The sequence below is a fragment of the Rhineura floridana genome, chromosome 5 (genome assembly GCF_030035675.1).
Source record: "Rhineura floridana isolate rRhiFlo1 chromosome 5, rRhiFlo1.hap2, whole genome shotgun sequence".
Classification (NCBI taxonomy): domain Eukaryota; kingdom Metazoa; phylum Chordata; class Lepidosauria; order Squamata; family Rhineuridae; genus Rhineura; species Rhineura floridana.
In genome coordinates this window covers 49521310-49535863 of record NC_084484.1, presented here as the reverse complement: position 1 = coordinate 49535863, position 14554 = coordinate 49521310, and the positions used below count along the sequence as shown (strand labels likewise).

At 43.0% G+C, this 14554-nt stretch overlaps 1 long non-coding RNA gene across 3 annotated transcripts in view; it reads left to right on the top strand.

Moving 5' to 3' along the window:
• The first annotated feature begins 1361 nt into the window (after positions 1 to 1361).
• Positions 1362 to 14554, top strand: part of LOC133384849 (uncharacterized) — a 75079-nt gene continuing 61886 nt past the window's right edge. The window contains exon 1 of one of the 3 annotated variants that reach the window (XR_009762719.1): positions 1362 to 1491. This is a non-coding gene — a long non-coding RNA (uncharacterized LOC133384849). Of the gene's footprint in view, positions 1492 to 1517; positions 1840 to 14554 lie in introns of those variants that run through there. The other 2 variants (XR_009762720.1, XR_009762718.1) reach the window with 2 other exon arrangements.

The window sequence follows — 14554 nt, the reverse complement described above, 5'->3', positions numbered from 1 at the left end:
TTTGTTTTAATTTTTAGGACTTTCTGTATCTGCTGGCTATGTATGCACCAGCAGACATTTTCCTCTTGACAACGTGCTGTCACTGGAAGGTCCCTGGACATTAAAGCTTTTTGAGCAGATTGAAAGAAAGAGAGAGAGAGACAGAGAGAGCACAAGGCAACAGCTGCTATCTATGAAGTTCAGTAAAGCAGAGAGAAAGCAGTGAAGTGGAAACCTCATTCGGATCTAAAATATCTTTCCCTCCTCTTCAATGTCCATCTAGCGTTATCTCAGACTGATCGGTCTGCTCCTTCAGCAGTCTCAGGTGCACAAAAAAGAGTAATGAATGTATAGACTCCTCTGGTGGATTTGGGCTGTGGGCACAGGAGATATACAAGGTCAGCATGCAGAGGGAAAAGAAGAGGAAAAGCTTTCTAAAGGACAGCTCCCAAGCCCTGGCATATGAACAATACATCCCTCTTCCTCCTTTTGAAAACCCCTATTCAAATCTTACTCTGGTGAATACATTCTGAGATAATATTGGGTTAGAAAGTTTATTTAATATGGGAAACAAAATTCTATAATATTGGAAACCCAGAGTCACCAGATATAGCCTAAATATTGCTAAGCAAGATTATGAAGAATGACTTTATGAATGTTGCTTGAAGGATCACCCAAGCCACATTCATAAAGTCATTCTTTATAATCTTGTTTAGCAATATTTAGGCCATGGCTAGTGGCTCTGGGTAGCCTTCTATAATGTCAGAAATTCTGGCTGCTTACATCGTCCTCTGCAGCATGGTGTTGGCCTCTTTACAAATCAAGCAAAATGAGTGCATGGGATCAACCTCCATGTGACCTTACTGTATTTTTTGTCTTATGCTTCAGTTTGGTTGTGCTAGTTTTGAAATAAAATAATAAATAAATATTTGTTTTTCCTAGAAGAAGTACAAATCCCTATCTTCTTTACTGAAAAGTATACACATGAAGAAAATGTTTACTTTTTAAAAGAAAAAAAAAAGACATTTTCAGGATGATGCACCCCTACAGCTATGCTTCCTGCTCTGGCTTCTTACAAACTGCTGGATCAGTGCTGGGAGTTTGTTCTATTTCTATGTTCAACCAGTTGCAGACAACTTGCAATCTATCCTGGGTATACCCCATTTCATTTAGCATTAAAGTTCATTGAGCATTAGAATTCATTGAGCAGATTCTCAGCTGAAGGCTCTCGTTTGAAACAAACTTTTTGGTTCATCTTCTTTTTGCCTAATTCTAGGGCCACAATCAGGGCCCTGTGTTAAGCATGAGCCAGCTGAGTTGCATTCCACTATTATAATGAGAAATGGGAGGGGCAGTTGGTTTTATGGTTTGTAGTTAGAAACTTGTTCAACTTGGCAGTGTAGGAGAAGTAATGTTGAAGATGGTCCATACCAAATATGGGATAGAAAGGATACAAAATGGCTTAGTTTGAATAAGTTAAATGTTTGTTGAGTGACTTCATGAAGTTGGCAGGTGTGTGTTTTTCTTCCATAAACTTTGCTGGGATGGTTTTTCCAGAAATATTTTTCCATTTGTACTGCATCTTTTGGGAAATGCTTTGTTGTGTTAGGTCAAGGGGAGCTTCTAGTATATGCTTTTGTCTAATAGTAGTGTAACATGTTTGTAGTTTTTATTTTTAAAAGCATTTTTGTAGCCAACGTTGATCCTTGGGAACTCATAAGGCTGTTCTCCACTCAATGCTCAGTATGAACCTGTTGTGAAAGAAGATTAGGTAGAGGAGGGAGGGGTTAAATTGAATCCTCTGGCTGAGCTGTAACCTTTCAGTTGGACCCAATGCTAGAATCAACAATTCCCTGCATGGTGAGTAAAGGTGGCTGAGAGTTAGAGAAGTTCATGGAAAACATGGAAGGGAGGTTTCTCTGCTCTGAGGGAAAAGAGTCAGAGGAAGTGTTGAAAGAAATTAGAAAAAGAGATTGAAAGGTTTGTTTTGTTTATTAACTAATAAACTGAAATGACTGTAATAGAAGGGATGGTCAAAAATGAATGTTTGTGGGGAGAGGATATGATACAAGTTAGGTGTGAAAGAAGAAAGGGTGATGAAATTAGAGGTTATAAGTAAGAACAATTTTAGAGGCATGGGGAGTTGGGAAGGAAAAATACAAAGCTTTCTCTTACTTAGAGCCTCTGGATCAACAAATTCTTCCCCAAGTGGGGAGCTCACTCAGAAAACCTCCATAGCTAATGTCTGTATTTAACAGGAAACCTATAATTCTACTGGTGTGGGTTACCCACACACTTGCTACATACACAGCTAAGAATTTCTGTCTGCTGTGGTGGTAAAATACATGTGTTCCCTCACCACAGCAACGTGGTGACTTTCAAGGAAGAAATTCTACAGATGTAGCTTCCCCAAATGCTTTTTATGTGCACATATAAGCATTTCTGCCTGATGCATCTATAAAACAAACTGTTCCCTTGCCATAATAATGTGTAGTGAATATCCCAATAGAAATTCTATAGATATAGCTTCCACAAACAATTGCTGCAAATACATCAGATGAATTTCTGTCTGGACACATTCCCACCGACACACATACACCAAGTGCAATGTTGAACTGAAAGACAAGGCAAAGTATGAGTAAAATTTAGCCAAATTATACCCTGTCTCAGTTAGAATCTATATTCCAAATATCATACTGACGTGACAAATTGTTTTAATTTTATAAAGAATAAAATGTATAGAGAAAGCCGCAGTGGTTGGAAAGTTCGACTAGACCTAGGACACCAAGGTTCAAATTCTGCCACAGCCATGAAGCTCACTGGGTGATCTTGGGCCAGTCAGTGTAACCTACCTGACAGGGTTGTTGCAAGGATTAAATGGGATATGGGCGAACCAAGTATACCCCTTGAGTGCCTTAAAAGTAAGATGTGATATTAATGTAATAATAGATTAATAATTTTTCTAAGTTGATAACATTAGAATGCTAAAAATAAAACACCACTGCATATATGAAGCACACCCAGCCATTATAACCAGAAATCAGGGTGGGGGGAAATATCATGACACGTTATTAGACTTCTGGAAGGCTCAGTTCCATGCAGGTTCTTCAGGAGGCAACATCTCAGCTGGGTCCAACAGACTTGAAGGGTTTACAGACTGAACTAGATAAGCCAAAGAAGCTCAAGACCTCTAGACAAAATGAAATAGAGTCAGGTATTTTGATATTGAGTATCAGCTACATAATAGGTACGAGATGTGATATATGGTGTCTTATCCTAATAAGTGGTGTGTTTTCTTATTAATCATGATATTTCTACTTTTCTTTTTACCTAGTGTCTCATTTTCAGTTTCAAATTTGCCTGCCTGATCAGTGAATCGTAGGTGTAGCCATCCCAAAATGTAATCAATGTAATTAACAAAAAAACTTTCAGTTTAGCACATTGTTAAGAGTTTTTCATGTTCTCTCAAACCCCCAAATGCCAGGAAATTGCCACTGTTAAGGGCTGCACCCTTAAAATATGTGTTATTTATGCAATATCAATATAGTATCCTATGGTTAATTCAAGTTTCACCACTACCTTAGAGCTGATTGGCTTTCAGTGGTAGAGGGGTGGAGCTAAGCCCCAGATTTTTCAGTTCACTGGAATAGACACATGGAGTCCATGTAACTGAAGATACTAATCTATGTAGGCAACCAATGCCATCCACATCAACAACCCTTAACAGAACATGTTAAACCAAATAGGGTTTTTTCCTGTTAACTTAATATTCTTTCTTAATCCCAGCAATTTACTGAAAAGATTATAGGTATTTAATACTGTATTAAAAGGAAATGGCTATGTGATTGTCTTGTTTCTGTTTATACTTCCTAAAACTTTGATAATGCCTCTCGTTATAGATGATGTTCATGGGTAAGCTGACTTTTGGTCTGAACCATGAGTTTCTACTATGAACACAAACATTATTTTATTTTTTTTGCCAAGGAATAGGAGGCTCTTACTTGAAATATCGTACATCTAATGTTTTCCAATTGTTTGCATTTATGAATTTGCAGGCTTGACCTTATTAAAAATAGATACACAGAAATGTATGTTTAAGCATTTATTGTGTAAATGCATACATTGGCCACACATGGTGGCACAGCTACTTAATGAGGATGGCAAAATGATAACAGATGACAAAGAAAAGGCAGAAGTGCTCAATTCCTACTTTGGCTCAGTCTTCTCCCAAAAAAGGGCCTATGACCCTCCCAGGAAACGTGAAGTAGAAGGGTCAGGATTGGACCTTGAGATTGATAGACAAATGGTAAAGGAATACCTAATCACTTTGAACAAGTTCAAATTGGCAGGGCCCAATAAACTGCATCCTAGAGTATTGAAGGAACTGGCTGAAGAACTCTGAGAACTGCTCTCTATTATCTTTGCAAAATCATGTATGACCGGTGAAATGCTGGATGACTGGAGGAGAGCTAATGTTGTCCCTATCTTCAAAAAGGGCAAGAAGGAGGAACCGGGGAACTACAGACCAGTCAGCCTAACATCAATCCCTGGAAAAATTCAGGAGCAGATTATAAAGCAGTCAATCTGTAAGCACCTTGAAAGCAATGCAGTGATTACTAGGAGCCAACATGGATTTATGAAGAACAAATCCTGCCAAACTAATTTTATCTCATTTTTTGATTGGGTAACCTCCCTTGTAGACTGTGGGAATGCTATGAACATAATATATCTCGACTTCAACAAAGCTTTTAACAAAGTGCCCAATGATATTCTGATTAGCAAGCTAGCTAAATGTGGGCTGGATGGAACAACTATTAGATGGATCCACAGTTGGCCCCAGAATCATACTCAAAGAGTGCTTATCAAAGGTTCCTTCTCAAACTGGGCGAACATAATGAGTGGGGTACCACAGGGCTTGGTCCTGGGCCTAGTGCTCTTTAATATTTTTATTAACGACTTGGATGAGGAGGTACAAAAGCATGCTTATCAAATTTGCAGATGATACAAAATTTGGGGGCATAGCTAATACCGTGGAAGACAGTAAGAAAATTCAAAGGGAACTTGATAGGCTGGAGCATTGGGCTGAAAACAACAGAATGAAATTCAACAGGGATAAATGCAAAGTTCTACACTTAGGAAAAAGAAACCAAATGCACAGTTATAAGATGGGGGATACTTGGCTCAGCAGTACGACATGTGAGAAGGATCTTGGAATTGTCGTTGATCACAAGCTGAATATGATTCAACAGTGTGATGTGGCTGCAAAAAAGGCAAATGCTATATTAGGCTGCATTAACAGAAGTATAGTTTCCAAATCGCGTGAAGTATTGGTTCCCCTCTATTCAGCACTGGTTAGGCATCATCTTGAATACTGCATCCAGTTCTGGTCTCTGCACTTCAAGTAGGATGCAGACAGACTGGAACGGGTTCAGAGGAGGGCAACGAGGATGATCAAGGGACTGGAAACAAAACCCTATGAGGAGAGACTGAAAGAATTGGGCATGTTTAGCCTGGAGAAGAGAAGACTGAGGGGAGATATGATAGCACTCTTCAAGTACATGAAAGGTTGTCACATAGAGGGGGGCCGGGATCTGTTCTCAATCATCCCAGAATGCAGGACGTGGAATAATGTGCTCAAGTTGCAGGAAGCCAGATTTCGACTAGACATCAGAAAAAACTTCCTAACTGTTAGAGCCATAGGACAATGGAACCAATGACCTAGAGAGGTAGTGGGCTCTCCGACACTGGAGGCATTCAAGAGGCAGCTGGACAGCCATCTGTCGGGAATGCTTTGATTTGGATTCCTGGATTGAGCAGGGGGTTGGACTCAATGGCCTTCTGGGCCCCTTCCAACTCTACTATTCTATGATTCTAGGGGACAGGAGTGACAGTGGGCACCTCTTACTTAGGCCACCAGTAGTACATCCTTCCTGTGTAACTGCGGGGTAATGGGTTCAACACCGTCTGCTGTGCTGGGAGTTCAGCTCCAAGAGTTTGCTTATGAGGAATCCATGCCGCTTTAAACATGAGTGTGCCATCTGTGACAGATCTCACTCCTGCAGCAACTGCACACAGGACCGCTCCTTTAGGGGTGGAGCTAGGGAGTCCCAGGGCGGTAGGAGGCAGCCTCCTCCAGCAGCAGCTGCAGGAAAAGGGGCCCTCCCCAATTAAGCTGCATGCTCTTAAAGCGCTGCTGGTGGGGTATCCATCTGTCAAGAATGCTCAGTTTTTGTTACAAGGTTTTTCTTTTGGTTTTTGGATCCCTTATTTGGGCCCCAGATAACCTTCATGTCTCGTAATCTCAAGTCGATTATCAGGCTTGAAGACATCATTAAAGACAAGATTGAGAAGGAAGTTCAGGGTGGTTGGGTGCTGGGTCCATTTCTATCCCCCCCACCTCTCCATTGCGGGTCTCACCCCTGGGTATAGTACCTAAGAAGGCGGAAGGAGAATATTGTCTTATACACCACCTTTCTTATCCTAGGAGTATGTCAGTTAATGATTTTATTTCAGGGGAGTTGTACACAGTCCACTACACCTCCTTTGACTCTGCAATGCACATTGTGCGCTCGTGTGCCTTAGGGTCCCTTATGGGAAAATGCGACATTAAGTCTACCTTTCGGCTCCTGCCAGTCCATCCAGAGGATTTTGAGTTGCTAGGCTTTTCCTTTGCAGGTCAATTTTATGTTGACCGTGCATTGCCAATGGGCTGCTCAATTTCTTGCTCAGTTTTTGAGTGTTTCTGTTCCTTTTGGGAATGGACCCTCAGGAGTCAAACCAGTTTAGACTTTGTGGTGCATTATTTGGATGATTTTTTATTTGCCAGCGGTAAGGATTCCGGTGAGTGCCATTACCTTATGTCCCAATTTTACAAGCTTGCTGAGGAGCTGGGTGTCCCGTTGGCCACTGAAAAAACTCGGGCCCTCACCGGTGCTTACCTTTCTGGGCATCGAGATTGACTCTGGGGCTCAGTGTTGCTGGCTTCCAGGGGATAAGCTTGATGCATTGTGAGAGAGGATTTGCAGTGTGACTAGGGCAAAGAAAGTGTCCCTTGCCACCCTTCAGGAGCTGACTGGGCATTTGAACTTTGCCTGGAGGGTCACTGCACCTGGGCAGGCATTCCTGCGACGGGTGTACGATGTCATGGCAGGGCTGTCTAGGCCTTATCATAGGATTCGAGTGATGGCTGCCCTGCGTGCCAATCTAGCTGTGTGGACATCCTTCTTGCAAGGATTTAACGGAGTGTCCTTCTGAGGAGAAGAATGCCTCCTGGAGGCGGAGCTGCGGGTCCATTCAGACGCAGCTGGGTCTTTTGGCTTTGGGGTGATTTTTGGCCCTTCTTGGTGTAAGGGTGGCTGGCCTGAAGATTGGATTCAGGCGGGATTAACTATAGACTTAACCTTCCTCGAATTTTTCCATATTGTACTGGTAGTGTACTTATGGGCAATTAGGCTACAGAATTCTACTGTCCATTTTTGGTGCAATAACATGGCCACTGTTCAGGTGATTAACTCCCTTACATCCAGGAACACCAATGTCATGTGCTTGGTTAGGGCGTTTGTCCTTCAATATCTCCGCTTTAATATTCTATTTCGGGCCTGGCATGTCCCAGGCATTAATAATAGCATTGCTGATGCTCTGTCATGGAACCAGATGAAGAGATTTTGCCAGCTGGCACCATTCACCAGGGCTCAGCAGGATGTTGTCCCACCCTCACTTCAGGAGATTGGAGAGCGGAGTCGGAGAGGGCGATAGGTTTATCACTTGCCCCAAACACGCTGGCCAGTTATAACAAAGCAGGTAGGGAGCTTCATGACTTTAGGGCTGTCAGTGGCTATCTTCAGTCATGGCCTATTCCAGTTGATCACTTACTGGAATTCTTCATGGAAGGTAGACAATGGGGCCTTTCAGTCAGAACCCTAAGGGGTAAGTTAGCTGGTGTTGCATTTCTTGCCAAGGCCCGGGGTGTCATGGATTCCACTGAGGATTTCCAAGTGCAGTGTATGTTGGACGGTTGGACCAGGGAGCACCCCCCTCCCCCGATACTAGACAGTCTTTTTCACCACAACTGCTCCTGGGGTTGTTGGAGCAATGGAACACCTTATGTTCTTCTCCCTTTGAGGCGTGTTTGTTTCACGCCGCTGCCCTCACATTGTTTTTTGGCGCATTTAGGATAGGAGAAGTAGTGGCCAGATCAAAGATGGATGGCTCCTTCTGTGCTTTGTTGATTTTGGATGTTAGTTTGGTTGGTGGGCAAGCTAATGTTAGGCTGCGGTGGTCTAAGACCGACCAGTGGCGTAAGGGCCAAACAATGTTCTTGTCACCTGCATCATAGGAGGACATTTGCCCCGTTAGGGCATTGGAGCATTTTATGTTGATTCGAGGATCTGGGCCTGGTTATCTGTTTATACACAAAGGGGGTTCCCCTCTGATAAGGTTTCAATTTTGGGCCCTCACGAAATCCGCCCTTTGGGGCCTAGGGATGGACACTGCTGCATTTGGTATCCATTCCTTTCAGATTGGGGCGGCTTCAACTGCATTGGCCTTCCACGAGTCCAGCTCCACGTTATTGGTAGATGGCATTCTACTTGACTTGTTGTCATTTTTCTTTTTGTGTTGGCAGGTTGCTGGATGGGAATGGAGCATGTGTGCATCTTGCTCTGCAGCCATAGCATGGTTTTCTGGGCCGGCCGTAGGGTGGTGAAGTCAAGTGTTGGTTCACAGCTCGGGCTTAGCCAGTGGGCCATGATGCAATGGCTTGGCCACCGAGGGATGCGCTGGGATGGGCTGCTACCCCTGTTGTTCCAGCAAAGTTTGGTGCAGGCTGTTCTGCATGTCCTAGTAATTCACCTGGGTGGGAATGACCTAGGTTTGTTCAAGGGCAAGGCCCTGATGTTGCAGGTGTGCCATGACTTCCGTGTTGTCAAGCAGAGTTGGCTTCAAGTTCTGTTGGTGTGGTCTGATATCCTACCGCGCAGGGTGTGGCACTACTGTGGGACTCCAAGGGCGTGCAGGAAGGTCAGCCGACAGATCGGGTTGGCTCTCCTTGGTCAAGGGGATTTAGTTATACAGCATCCAGACATAAGTCAGGACAGGGTTGAACTTTATAGGCCTGATGGCGTTCACCTGACTGATGCGGGTAACAACATTTTTTTGGCAGACCTGCAGAGGCTTCTGTGAGGTTTGGTCCTCGGCAGTGGGGTAAAGGGTTCTAAATAGAGATTTGACACCCTTTTGTGGCAGAAAAGTGCGGGAAGGGAAGCTGGAAGGGACAGCTAGGTGACACCCTTAGGCACCTTTGGGCGTGATTGGCAGATCCGGAGGCCTGCCCTTCAGAGCTGTACGGCTTGGAGGCAGGATCTGGACTGCCTTTGGGGCCAACTTGCCTCATCCACATGGAGTTGTACAGTCCGGGGGGTGGCAATGTGGGAAGGCCCCCCTACTCACCCTAGATGTGAGGCGGGGGTAGGGGCAAGCAGAATGGCTCGCCCTTGCCCAGGCAAGGGTGGTTGCCCAATAGCTGTAATTAGATAAATCAATTATAACCTAGCTCCCGCACCTAGGTTTATCTCCGCAGGTTATTTTAAGTTTAAAGTTTAATAAAGTGGTCCTTAGTTCAACCTAGCCTTGGTGTCTGTGTGTTTATTTCAACCCTTGGCCGCAACTTGCATTCTGCAAGCAGATTAATGGATGCCCCAGAAAATACTCTTTTCCTCAATTGAAAGGAGGTTAAAGAGTGTGAAGGTAGAACTCCCACACCATTCTATTCTGTCACATGTATGGCTTTTTTTCACTTGTAGACTTACTTTCTTGGCTGCCATTGTAAATCTTATCTCCCCAATCAGATGTTGCTAAAGTATGTGAATGATAAACTCCCATATTACCACATTTTATAAATATTCATCTTGGCTTGTTGACTCCTAGAGATTTGACTGCTGTTAAAAAGCAAACCTAATGTCTCTTGCCTCTCATCCTCGTTCTCCCTCTGTTCTTTGTCACTGATAGTTTGTAAACTCTTTGTTGGCAGGGAGCTGTCTCTTTTGTTTATGCTTTAAAGAATGTTATATGTTGTAAAATAATATTATTTCCCAGACAAGCACCTGACTAAATTTACTAAATATGCTCATCTGGGATTGCATGGTAGGGAGCAGTCTGCAGCTTTTCATTGGCATTAAATACTAGTGAATAGCAGCCTGTGTAAATTGAACATGAAAATCTAGTCTTCTGTTATTTTTTTTTTTAAATTAAGTCATAGGGTAGAATGAAGAGTAGGTTATGACATGAACAATTAGCATTATCATGGATCCCTTGCTTATGGCTTTATAGAAAAATCTGTGAGAAGAGTAACTTGATTTATAGCAAAAGGAAATGCCCCATAATTTGTGTATGACACTTTTTGTGTTGTGCAATGGCTTGATACAGTCTTTAAGCAGTCTGTTTTCAACAGGAAAGGAAAATTCACTCTGAATCTTATTCATGAGCTTTTGCAGAACTGGTGGGTTTCTTTTAACACATATGATTGGGTGGTGTGTGTGGGCAATAGTTGGGTTTTCTTCTGTTTTGGCTGCTGTGAAATGTGAACTGCTTCTGCATCAGGCACACAATTAGCAGAGCTCTCTACCTTAATTTGATTGTCAGCAAGGATACGTGTGGGAGTAGCAGAGACCATAGAAACAAACCACTTTTCCTGCTTAACAACTTGGCAAGATTATGCTGTGAAGAAATTAGAGGAAGCAGGAAGGTAATTTTATTTTCACTGGCTGTCCAGTGTTGTAACAAATTCTTTATGCAACCTACTATATGAAATCTGTAAAGAGGGTCTTTGTGTCAGAAATATGTACCCCTAATATTTTTTAATACAATATTTTCTGCTACTTGATTGATTGTCATAACATTGTATAACCGCTAATAAGCTCTCGTGCAATCTTCCTGAACTGAGTGTCCTCCAGATCTTGAGCTCCAGTTCCCATCAACTCTGACCATTGCCCATGCTGGCCAGGGCTCCCAGAGAGCACCAAGTATGGGAAGGCTGCTCTGGTGTTTGCATAATGTAGTAGCTGATTACTTGCTGTGGGGTACATATTATTTTGTTTGGTCATTTAACTTGATTCCAGCATTAAAAGGTACTTAAAACATTTGCATACTTCTAGACCAGCCTTAGTGCAAAATATTTTATTTATTTATTTATTATTTTATTTATATCCCGCCCTTCCTCGCAGCAGGAGCCCAGGGCAGCATAAGTCATTTATGCCAGGGGTCACCAGTGTGGTCCCCTACAAATGTTATTGGACTACAGTTCCCATCAGCCTCAGCAAACATAGCCAATGGCCAGGAGCTGTAGGTCACCACAGTGGCTAACCCTGACTTATGCTGAGCCAGGCCATTGGTCTTTCTAGATCAATGCTGCCCTTTTTGGTTGGTGGCAGCTCTCCAGGGCCTCCAGCAGGGTTCTTTCCCATCCTTGCATTCTGAGATGACATGGCAAAGGTAGAACTTATAAAGTAAAAATGTGAATGTGCTCTGCCACTGATGAATGCAAAAGAAGATGCATATCCAAAAAGACTGAAAGCATTATTGGCACTTATCAGCAATGTAAATAGAGTGCAAGTTTTTATGGAGCTATCTTAGCTCTTTGACCTGTGGATTCCTCAAAGGGCTGAGAAATAGACGTGGCTGATGCCCAGTATTGCTGTCACCACTGTTACACTTTCAAAACTAGGGGGTGTCCAGTAAAGCAAGGAAGAGGTGGCTTGTAGCAGCAGGGGAGCTGTCCAACCAAGAGGTCAGAACTAGAACACCAAGCTCATTAGCTAAAATAACCAGGCAAATTGAGGTGTCCGCCTGGAACAACCAGACAGCAAGTGAGAGGTTTTTAGCTGGATTTGCTGCCCCGCTTGTTCCTGTAACTTCACTGGGTTCCTGATCTACAGTATACTTTGGTATGAAGACCTCATGTTGCCAGGTCATGTGCAGGCAAAATATCTCTTCATTTCGTGGGATTGTGCACTCCCTCCCAAAAGCAGGCATTCAGCAACTTTCAGGGGAGTGGGTGAATTCCAAAAAAAATGTGCGTAGTAGTCTTACCTTTAAAGACAAGGTGGCTGTGAGTTCTTTCTTTCACACACGTACACACACACACACGCACACACACACCGTCATCACTTCCAGTTGCAACTTGGTTGCCTTCAGCAGCCTTGTGGCATTCCTAGGCAGAATGCTCACCCCCAAATGATGCCCCTGAAACTTGCAAAAACATCCTTTGGAAGCACCAACTCTTCTGGGCTTTGACTCAGATTCACCACCAGCTCTGGTCAGGAAGTGACAGTGAAGGGTCTGGAATTGTATGTGTGTGTGTGACAAGGTGGGGCATGTCAGATCCTCCACACTGTAGAAGTGCCCTTGGTGGGGCATCTCCCAGAGTGGTGATCTTAGAGTATTTGTCAGGTTTTTGGACTTCCTTTGATCACTGCATATGCTGAGACTGGCTCTGAGGGAGGTCTCTTCTGATTGTGGTTCTGTGCATGGGCTGGTCCTGACAGGGACATGGTGGGGAAAGACAGTGGAATAGTTCTGCAATGAGCAGGAAAAATGTAAATAGAAACACAGAAATGATATTTTCTCAGTGTGTTCTTGCAAAAACCATGTGATGTATAACTGCCCATTCACACCCATATATGCACACATGTAGTACCGATTTCCAACATTTTAATTTTAATTGACAGCACTGGTGCTTTACCCTTGGACATCCACTTGCCATCAGAATACTAATTCTGCGAAAATGAAAGGCTGTGATATATTGGCAGTGAATGCCAGGATCCTAGAAATAGTCAGCATAGCTGCAAATGAAAATGACTGATTATAAGATTCAAGACTTGACAAATTTTGCATGGCCAGGGTGGTCAACCAAATGTTTGCTGTCACCACGACATGTTCTTGCCCCGAGTAGTGGGATGTTGTGTGCCTGACCTCTGTCATTCTCTTTCAGCTCAGATCTAGCCAGGGGCAGTGGAGGAGTGCTGGTTTCTCTTTCTCTTTTCTTTTTTGCTGGGTGCTGGGTGGTTGGAACTATGGCTTCCTGGCAGGCATGAAGTCAAGCCTTTGATGTCCTTCAGTTCTTTGCCTCATCTGGGCAGCTGGAGTTTCAACAGCCCAGCAAATGCAAGGCAAGTCTCTATTCCTACATTGTACACCTTCCATCTAGGAATCAGAAAGGGGATATAAAGATTGATATGGCTCTTTGCTTGATTACAGCAAGAAGTGTCCTGCCCTGGACATTGTCACTGATTCTGCTCCTGGGTGTGAAATATGAGGAAGAGTGCCTCTGGGGAGGACAAGAGAGCGAGCACTGCCAATGACATTGGCAAGGGAGGAGGGTGACTCCCATCAAGCTTCCTCCTCCAAGGATTTTAACTGCTATACAATCAGCTGTCTGAGGGATGAACTGTGTGGCAGGAGATGCTATGTCCTCAAGGCCTGGACGTTGTCACCAGCCCTGCTCCTGGATCTGATCTGGGGTAGGGGAAAGGACTGCTTCTGGGGAGGAACTGCTCTTAATCAAGGGCAAGACATTCACAACCACAACTGACATCCAGAATTTGCATAGACTGAGCTATATAATTGCATGATAAGAAGAATAACTAAGATCTTGTCCCTCCAATTCCTTTGTCCTTGTGTGTCAAGTCTTCTTAGATTGTGAGAATGATGGTGGGGGCTGTGTTAGCAATGATTTTTGTAGTCTGCTCTTAGAGAATTTTTGGCTAAAGGGCAGGGTATAAGTGCTTAAAATACATACATACATACATACATACATACATACATACATACATACATACATACATACATACATACATACATACATACATACATAAAACAAATTGCAGGCATACACCCTTGTTTGGAGTAGGTCAGGGATCATCTCTCCCCCTCGATAGTTCCAAGGATGGAAGGAAGCTCAGGCTCTTCTTCCTTGCCAGAACATAGCTGACCTCTAACGGAAGAGGGAGTAAGACTGTCAAACCCTGTTTAGAGGTGATCTTCATAATATATGAAGATTGTGTAAATACACATTTATGTTTATAAGTGAAATATTCTTCTTGTTTGTTTTCCATCTGACTCTTCATTTTAGGTACATATACACTGTTTTCCAGAATTGTGAACTAAGTTTAATATCTCTAAGAATGTAGCAAGAACATTTGTGAAATCACAAAGGCCCACCACCTTGGCAGAAGGAAAGAGGGAATGTGGGTGTTGTTTGTATAGTGTTGCATTGTTTTTAAGCCCAAAATTATAAATAAAAACAATGGGAGTGCTGGTGTCCTACATAATGAAGCAGCAAACACCATAAGGTGGCTCTGATTGCCTCTAATAAATAGGAAAGCTTAGAAAAGGAATACTTTCTGTGAACATACTACTTTGGAGAAAAGGCCATAATTGTCAACACAAATTACCATCATAACAGAAGAACAAGCTTTATTGACATTTAAATTGTGTGGATCAGTGAGCTCTTTGATATTGTACTGCATATTTCATGGAAATCAGAATACATTTTACACAACAATGCTTATTGAAAAGAAAA